The sequence below is a fragment of the Hypanus sabinus genome, chromosome 23 (assembly GCF_030144855.1).
Source record: "Hypanus sabinus isolate sHypSab1 chromosome 23, sHypSab1.hap1, whole genome shotgun sequence".
Taxonomy (NCBI): domain Eukaryota; kingdom Metazoa; phylum Chordata; class Chondrichthyes; order Myliobatiformes; family Dasyatidae; genus Hypanus; species Hypanus sabinus.
In genome coordinates, this window is record NC_082728.1 from 33,722,074 (window position 1) to 33,729,353 (window position 7,280).

Below are 7,280 nucleotides of genomic sequence, written 5' to 3' on the forward strand. Positions count from 1 at the left end.
TTTAGATCACTTCATAGAGATCTGTGTTCACTTTAACATAAAGGGTCTTTTTCTGTCGATCAGTGTCAAAAAAAAACAAATTTAATCCACTATGATTCAATGTTGTAAAACAATAAAACACGAAAACTTCCAAGAGCGGTGGGTGGTGAATATTTTTTGTAGGTACTGTACTTATTGTATTTTTTTATTTTTTGTTCTTTATACTATTTTGGGTTTTTTTGTGGTGCATTAGATTCAGAGCAATAATTATTTTGTTCTTCTTTACACTTGTGCACTGGAAATGATATTGAGCAATCTTGAATCTTGAACAGTTGATGTCAAGCTGACTTCAACATTCCTTCACTGAGAACATAATAATGTAATAAATAGGTTCCCACAATTCAGCTATTTCAGATTCCATTGTATAACTGTAAAGAAAATGTTGAATTGTGTTTGAATGCAATTTTTTTCATTGTCACTGCTAACAATATTCTTGCCCAAACTGAAAAATACCAAAGAAAGGCAAAAAGATGGTCTTATCCATTTACATATACAGGCCCTCCACAGGTTATGGGAAGCTTCTGATCTTGTGAACATCTTATAAACTGAACGGTTCACAAGTCAGAATTGTAGCAGAAAACTGATTTCCCGCCCAGCATCCAACCCTGCAACAGCTGGCAAACTCATTCCACTGCTCTTCCAAAGCCTCTTTGCTATTACGGACTATACATAAATTGGTCATTTAGTAAGCTGAGGAGGATCTGTATTAACCTATTGTGGCACTCTTATTCCCTTGACAACTATCATTTCATATTGATGAAAATCTCAGTGGTTGATACAAATTGCCCAAAAGAAAGAGTAGCAAATGCTCAAAAATGCATTTTAAATTATGCATAAAAATCTGCAATACGTAACCTAGTCCATTAATGTCATTAGATATAGTAGAGATCTACTGGTTTTAATGACGTTACCATAAAGCACAACTATTTTCATCTTCTATCACTTTTAGTTAAATTCACTGCATAACTTCTGGTCCATTCTGAATTTTCATGACTTAAGTATATTTCCATTTTACTTATATGAGGGTTTTGAATGATATCTGTCTCCACAAGTAAACCGTGATATCCTGCACCAGCTCATTCCCAGCCAGACTCTTGAGTATCCCATGTTCACTGTGTTCAGCATTCATTCCCCATTGTACATTGTATTGAATTGAATTTATTATTTACATCCTTCATGCACATGAGGAGTAAAAATCTTCATGTTATGTCTCTCTCTAAATGTGCTACGTGCAATTTATAGTAATATATAATAAATAGTATGTACAAATAGTATGTATTGCTAGTCACAACACCTCCTTAACCCCCTGCTGTATGTCTCTTATATGGTATTATTTAATTGCATATTTATTGTACAGATGAAGCAAGTCCCAGGATTAAAATCAGTTTTGATTTCAAGGAACAGATATCATCAGTTCCCTCAGGGCATAGTAATGCTGCTCACTCTCAATTCCTCAGAAATAATCATGCAGCAACTTCATATAGACACAGGTGTGCTTTATAACGATACAGTAACATGCTGACACCTGATCATATTTGTTATCCCGTCTTGAGTATACACAGTAACTAAATGAATAAGAAACCACAATCTCTACAGTATTGATACAGTATAATTCAGTGTCTGTGGAACCACCTCTAGAAACAAAGGGAAAAGTAAGGAAAAACATCATTGATCGAAACTAATTTAACATTTTCACAATTTTTAGCCTTTGATAGGCTCACCTTGAAAACTAATTATTCTACAAGTGGGATGTGTTGTACCAGTCTGATGTGAACAAAGTACCTACTATTGTATGTGAGCCACAGACAGCCTGCAAAAAATGTGAAAAACAAGTCTAGTAAAAAAAATTAAACTAAGCGGAGCAAGTCCGGCATTTATTTGGTCAATCACAGGTAGAAAGGAATTGTATAATCTGAAATAACTGGTTAGATTACCACTTTACCTCACATACTAATGGTAATTGCTGAGATCATATGGACAGTTAGAGAAAACTGTGACTCTTCGAAGTTCATCATTCTGAGGCCATATCATATACTTTGAAGCAGTAGCACATATTTTTCAATGAGATTGTCAACACTCTTAGTCAGTTCATGACAAATGGGACAGAAACGTCAGAGGGAAACATGCACCGTTTAATAATGAAATTGAAATGGAAGACTTTGAAGGGAGTTTTTTTTTAAATAGTAGTGGGAACATTGGTGATGGCATCAAGCAGGAAATTAAAAATTCTTGAAGCAAGGGAATATTACAGAAATTATGGCTGGTCAAACCAAAGCAACAATAGTATTGTGGAGGAACAATTCTTGGAGTGTGTACAGGGTGACTTTTTGGATTAAATGTGGAGCAGCAAATTTGAGGACAGGGTATACTGGAAAGTGGGCAATAAAAATGGATTAGTTAATAATCTTGGCATATGGTGCCCACCAGGATAGTGTGATCATAAAAAGATAGAACAGAATTATTGAATGAGATGGAGAATTTAATAGAATCTGAAACTACCAACTGCAATCTAAACAAAGGAATGAAAAATATGAGAAGAGAGTTTTCTGGATAGATTGGGGTGTTCATTAATAAGTGGATACATAAAATTTAACAATTATGGAATGAACACCAAAACTAAAACAATCACACAGTCTAGCCTGGCATGAAAATCCAAAAAAAAACTGACACGATCATGGCTACAAAAGAAGTCAGGAACATTATTAGATCCACAGAAGAGAAATATTGCCAGACTGAATAGCAATCTGAGGATTGGGATCAGTTTTGATTTCAGAAAGATGGACAGGAGAGCAATTGAACAAATACTTTGTTTTTCAATCCATTGAAGACAACTTAGGCTACGTCTAGAAATGTTGGTGAATCAAAAATCTCTGATGTAGGTGAGGAACTAAAGGTAATGAGGATTAATACAAAAGTGGTGCAGGAGAATTTAATAATGCTGGAAGTCAATAAACTCCCAATTATTTCCCCAATTACTGGTGTTAGGCAAACGAATCTGTAGCTTCCTGTTTCCTCTCTCTCTAATTTATGTTAAATTTTGCCATCCTTTGATCAATTTGCACTTTGTGATGCAGGTTCTCAGTCTCTGGTGACTCTCTGCATTATTAATGTCCATGAACATTAGAGTATATTTTGTATATTGCACTGTACTGCTGCCACAATGTATCAAAATTAACAACCTATATCAAGGATAACAATTCTGATTCTAATTCAGGATACTTGAAAAATATCAATGGGATTTGACAAAGTCAATAATGATTCCTAGAAAATAAATCACTTTTGGCAACCTTACTGGAGCAATTTGAGGATTTTACCGATAGAAGAGATTTCTTAGGTAAGGAGACCATATCTGTATACAGAACTCCAAGTTTGGTCTCACTTTGTTCACACTTCCCATTGCCTTGAAAATTAGAGACATATTCCACCCAGTCATTTTCTTTTCTCTCCTCTCCTCACTCTCTGGGCAGAAGATACAAAAGCTTGAAAACACATACCATCAGGCTCAAGGACAGTTTCTGTCCCACTGTTATATGACTTTTGAATAGACCTCCTGAATGGTAAAGATGAACTTTCAATCTTCTTTGTTATAACCTTTCAGTGCGCTATAATTTCTCTGTAGCTGTTACACAATATTGTGCATTCTGTTTTTTTTTTTGCTTTATGCTATCTCAATGCACTTATGCAAGTGAAATAACATGCAAAGAAAAGATTTTCATGTTTTGAAACATGTGACAAAACATGTAAGATAAGGAAGAACCAGTGGTGTCAAGAAAACAACCTCTCCCACAATGTCGCAAAAGCAAAGGAGCTGGTTGTGGACTACAGGAGGAAGGAGACAAGTTAACCCCCATTTAACTTAAATGGATCTGGGGTTGAGAGGGTGAACAGCTTTAAGTTCCTCGGCATCCACATCACCGAGGACCTCACACGGCCTGAGCTGTGGTGAGAAAAGCACAACCGCGCCTCTTTCACCTCAGAAGGTTGAAGAAGTTTGGTATGGGTCCCCAAATTCTAAGGACTTTCTACAGGGGCATAATTGCATCACTCCCTGGTATGGGAACTGTACTTCACTAATTCACAGGGCTCTGCAGAGAGTGCTGCAGACAGCCCAGCGTATCTGTAGATGTGAAATTCCCTCTATTTAGGACATTTACAGAGACAGGTGTGTAAAAAGGGCCCTAAGGATCATCAGGGATCCACGTCACCACAACCACAATCAGCTCCAGTTGCTACCATCTGGTAAACAGTACCACGGCATAAAAGCCAGAACCAACAGGCTCCCAAACAACTTCTTCCACCAGGACATCAGACTGATTCATTCATGTTGATACAATTGTATTTCTATGCTATATTGACTGTCCTGTTGTACATACTATTTATTACAAATGACTATAAATTGCACATTGCACATTTAGATGGTGACGTAACGTAAAGATCTCTACTCCTCAGGTATGTGAAGGATGTAAGTAATAAAGTCAATTCAATGTGGTGCACTTGGATTTAAATTTTTTAGGTAAAATGCTATTGTATTCAATTAAACTATATAGTATTGTGGATAATACCTAAGTATGAATGGATAATAAGTTGACAGGCAGGGAGAAAAACAGTAGGAATAAATAAATCTTTTTGCAGTTTGACATTTGGTAACCGGTGGAAGTACAGCAGGGATCAGTTCCTGAGCCTTATTCTTTCATAATAAGGATCTGAATGAAAGGTCAGGAATGCAATATCTAAAAGCCTTCTGACATTAAACTGAGTGGGATTCTGAATTGTGAGGAGAATGCAAAGAAGCGTCAAGATTCTTCAACAGATAGTGTATATTGGTAATGGTAAGACAGGTGCAATATAACATGGATAAATGTGAAGTTAACTTCAGTCGACAAACAAGAGTGTTATTTAAATAATGATAGATTGTGGAATGTTGATGTGAGGTTGCTGGTATATATACCTTCATAAAAAGAGGATTTCAGTATAGGTGAAAAAGAGAATTTCAGTATTAATGAGACCACATGTGAATTATTGAGCCTACCATTGGTCTCCTTAACTAAGAAGAGATATACTTGCCAAAAATGATGTGAAATGAAGGTTTACTAGATGAATTTCTGGTATCAAGAGAAATTAGGTCAAATTAGTTTGTATTCACTAGGGCAATAATCAATCTGCTGGATGAACTCAGCAAGCCAGAACGCATCCGTGGGCAGACACGGATGGTTGATATGTCAGGTCAGTCGTCTTCATCTGGAATTTTTTGCTCCGGATCCTAGCATCCACAGTCTTTTGTGCCTCCACAGTATTCACCAGTTTAGAAGACTGAGAGAGAACCTATTTGAAATGTACAATTCTTTTAGACCGGATGTGAACCTTGTAATCATTGTCAGTAACACCAAGCAAGTAATTGTAGACTTCAGGAAGGGGAAGTTAGGAGAACACACACCTGTCCTCAGTGAGGGGTCAGTACTGGAAAGGGTGAGCAGCTCAATTTTCTGGGTGTCAACATTTTAGAGGACCTATGCAGGGCTCAACATATCACAAAGAAACCACATGATTGGTAATACTTAATTAGGAGTTTGAGATTTGTTATGTCACCAAAGACTCAAGCAAATTTCTACAGATGTACTATGGAGAGTATGCTGACATCAATGTCTGGTATGGAGGCTTCAATGTACAGAACTGGAAATGGCTACAGATGGTTGTAGACTCAGCCTGCTTTATCGTGGACACTAGCCTCCCCAACATCAAGGACATCTTCAAATGGAAGTTCCTCAAAAAGCTGACATCCACAATTAAAGATTCTCACCATCCAGAAAATGCCCACCGCATTGCCATCATCAGGGAGGAGGTACAGGAGCTTGAAGACACACACTCTACATTTTAGGAACAGCTTCTTCCCCTCTGCCATCAGATTTCAGAATGGTCTATGAATGCACGAACATTATCACATTATTTTGCTCTTTTCTTGCACTATTTATTTTTAAATTACTTCTTATTGTAAATTATAGATTTTTTTATGTATGGCACTGCACTACTGCTGCAAAATGACAAATTTCACTACATACAGTATGCTAGAAGGAATAAATATGATATCGGAGAGGATGTTCTCATGTCCAGTGTATCTGATACAAAGAGCCACATTTGCAGAATTCGGTTAAGTTATTTGGTACTGAAATGAGAAAGTATGAAACAGAGCTAGATACATGTCCAGATGTGCAAAGCATCTACAAATTAAGGGATATATAAATGGCCTAATTTTCTTCTATTCTTTATTTCTATGTCTAGAAATTCAGAAGTCGTTATTAGTGGCATTTTACTCTCCATTGAATGTGTTAAAACAATCCAAATACTCCAATGATGGTACTGTAATGTACAATGATTGACCACCAGTTCAACATTCATAAAATGGTTTCAAAGTTAGGACCAATATATTTAGAAGCAATGGAGCTTTAAATGCTGTGGAAACTTTCCGACTGTGGAAAATTATTCCTACTAAAGTTCAGCTCTGTATTTTTGTAAAACAATAAATTTGAAATTTATTTGAATTATCTGCTTTTTTTTCTTTTCTTTCTCTTGCTTGTTTTTTTTTGGCATACCTCAATTTTTGGTTTGTTTTTGGTCCGGTGACCTAAATTTCTCTTATATTGTCTTTCTCTCCCTTTTTAACTTCTTGGCTTGTCTTTAGTTCTGTGAGGATTGCTCTTCACTGCAATTAACTTTATTCCAGTCTCCACAATATACGCATGCATAAGTTCATCCTTTGCTTATACAAATATCAATAGGATTGTAATCTCTACTTAATAAAGAAATGGTTTATTAAAGATTAGTGCTGAAAATAAATTTTTGTTTCTTTCATTTTGGTGATGTGGGAGGATAATAAAGTTTCCAATATATATGATAATAATCCTAACTTTTTCACTGTAATAGTACATAAACTAATTTTTAGCTAATGATCTACATGACAAGTACAGTCATTTTTGACTTCCCGTATTAACTATTAATAGAAGCTCTGCTGGGGGAAAATTCTCAGATGAACTAATAATAATATTCAAATACATATCATGAACTTTTAATTAATATAATGGCATAAATTTTGGGTTGAAGTGTCTAAAAATCTGCTTATGATTCTGAAAGTTCTTTCAGAAACTTTACAGAAGGTTAGTAATAACGCTTGCAATAATTTTTCCTCACTTTAACTACTGCAAGTAAATTATTTAAAATGAATGCCAAATACAAACTGACAACCGGGC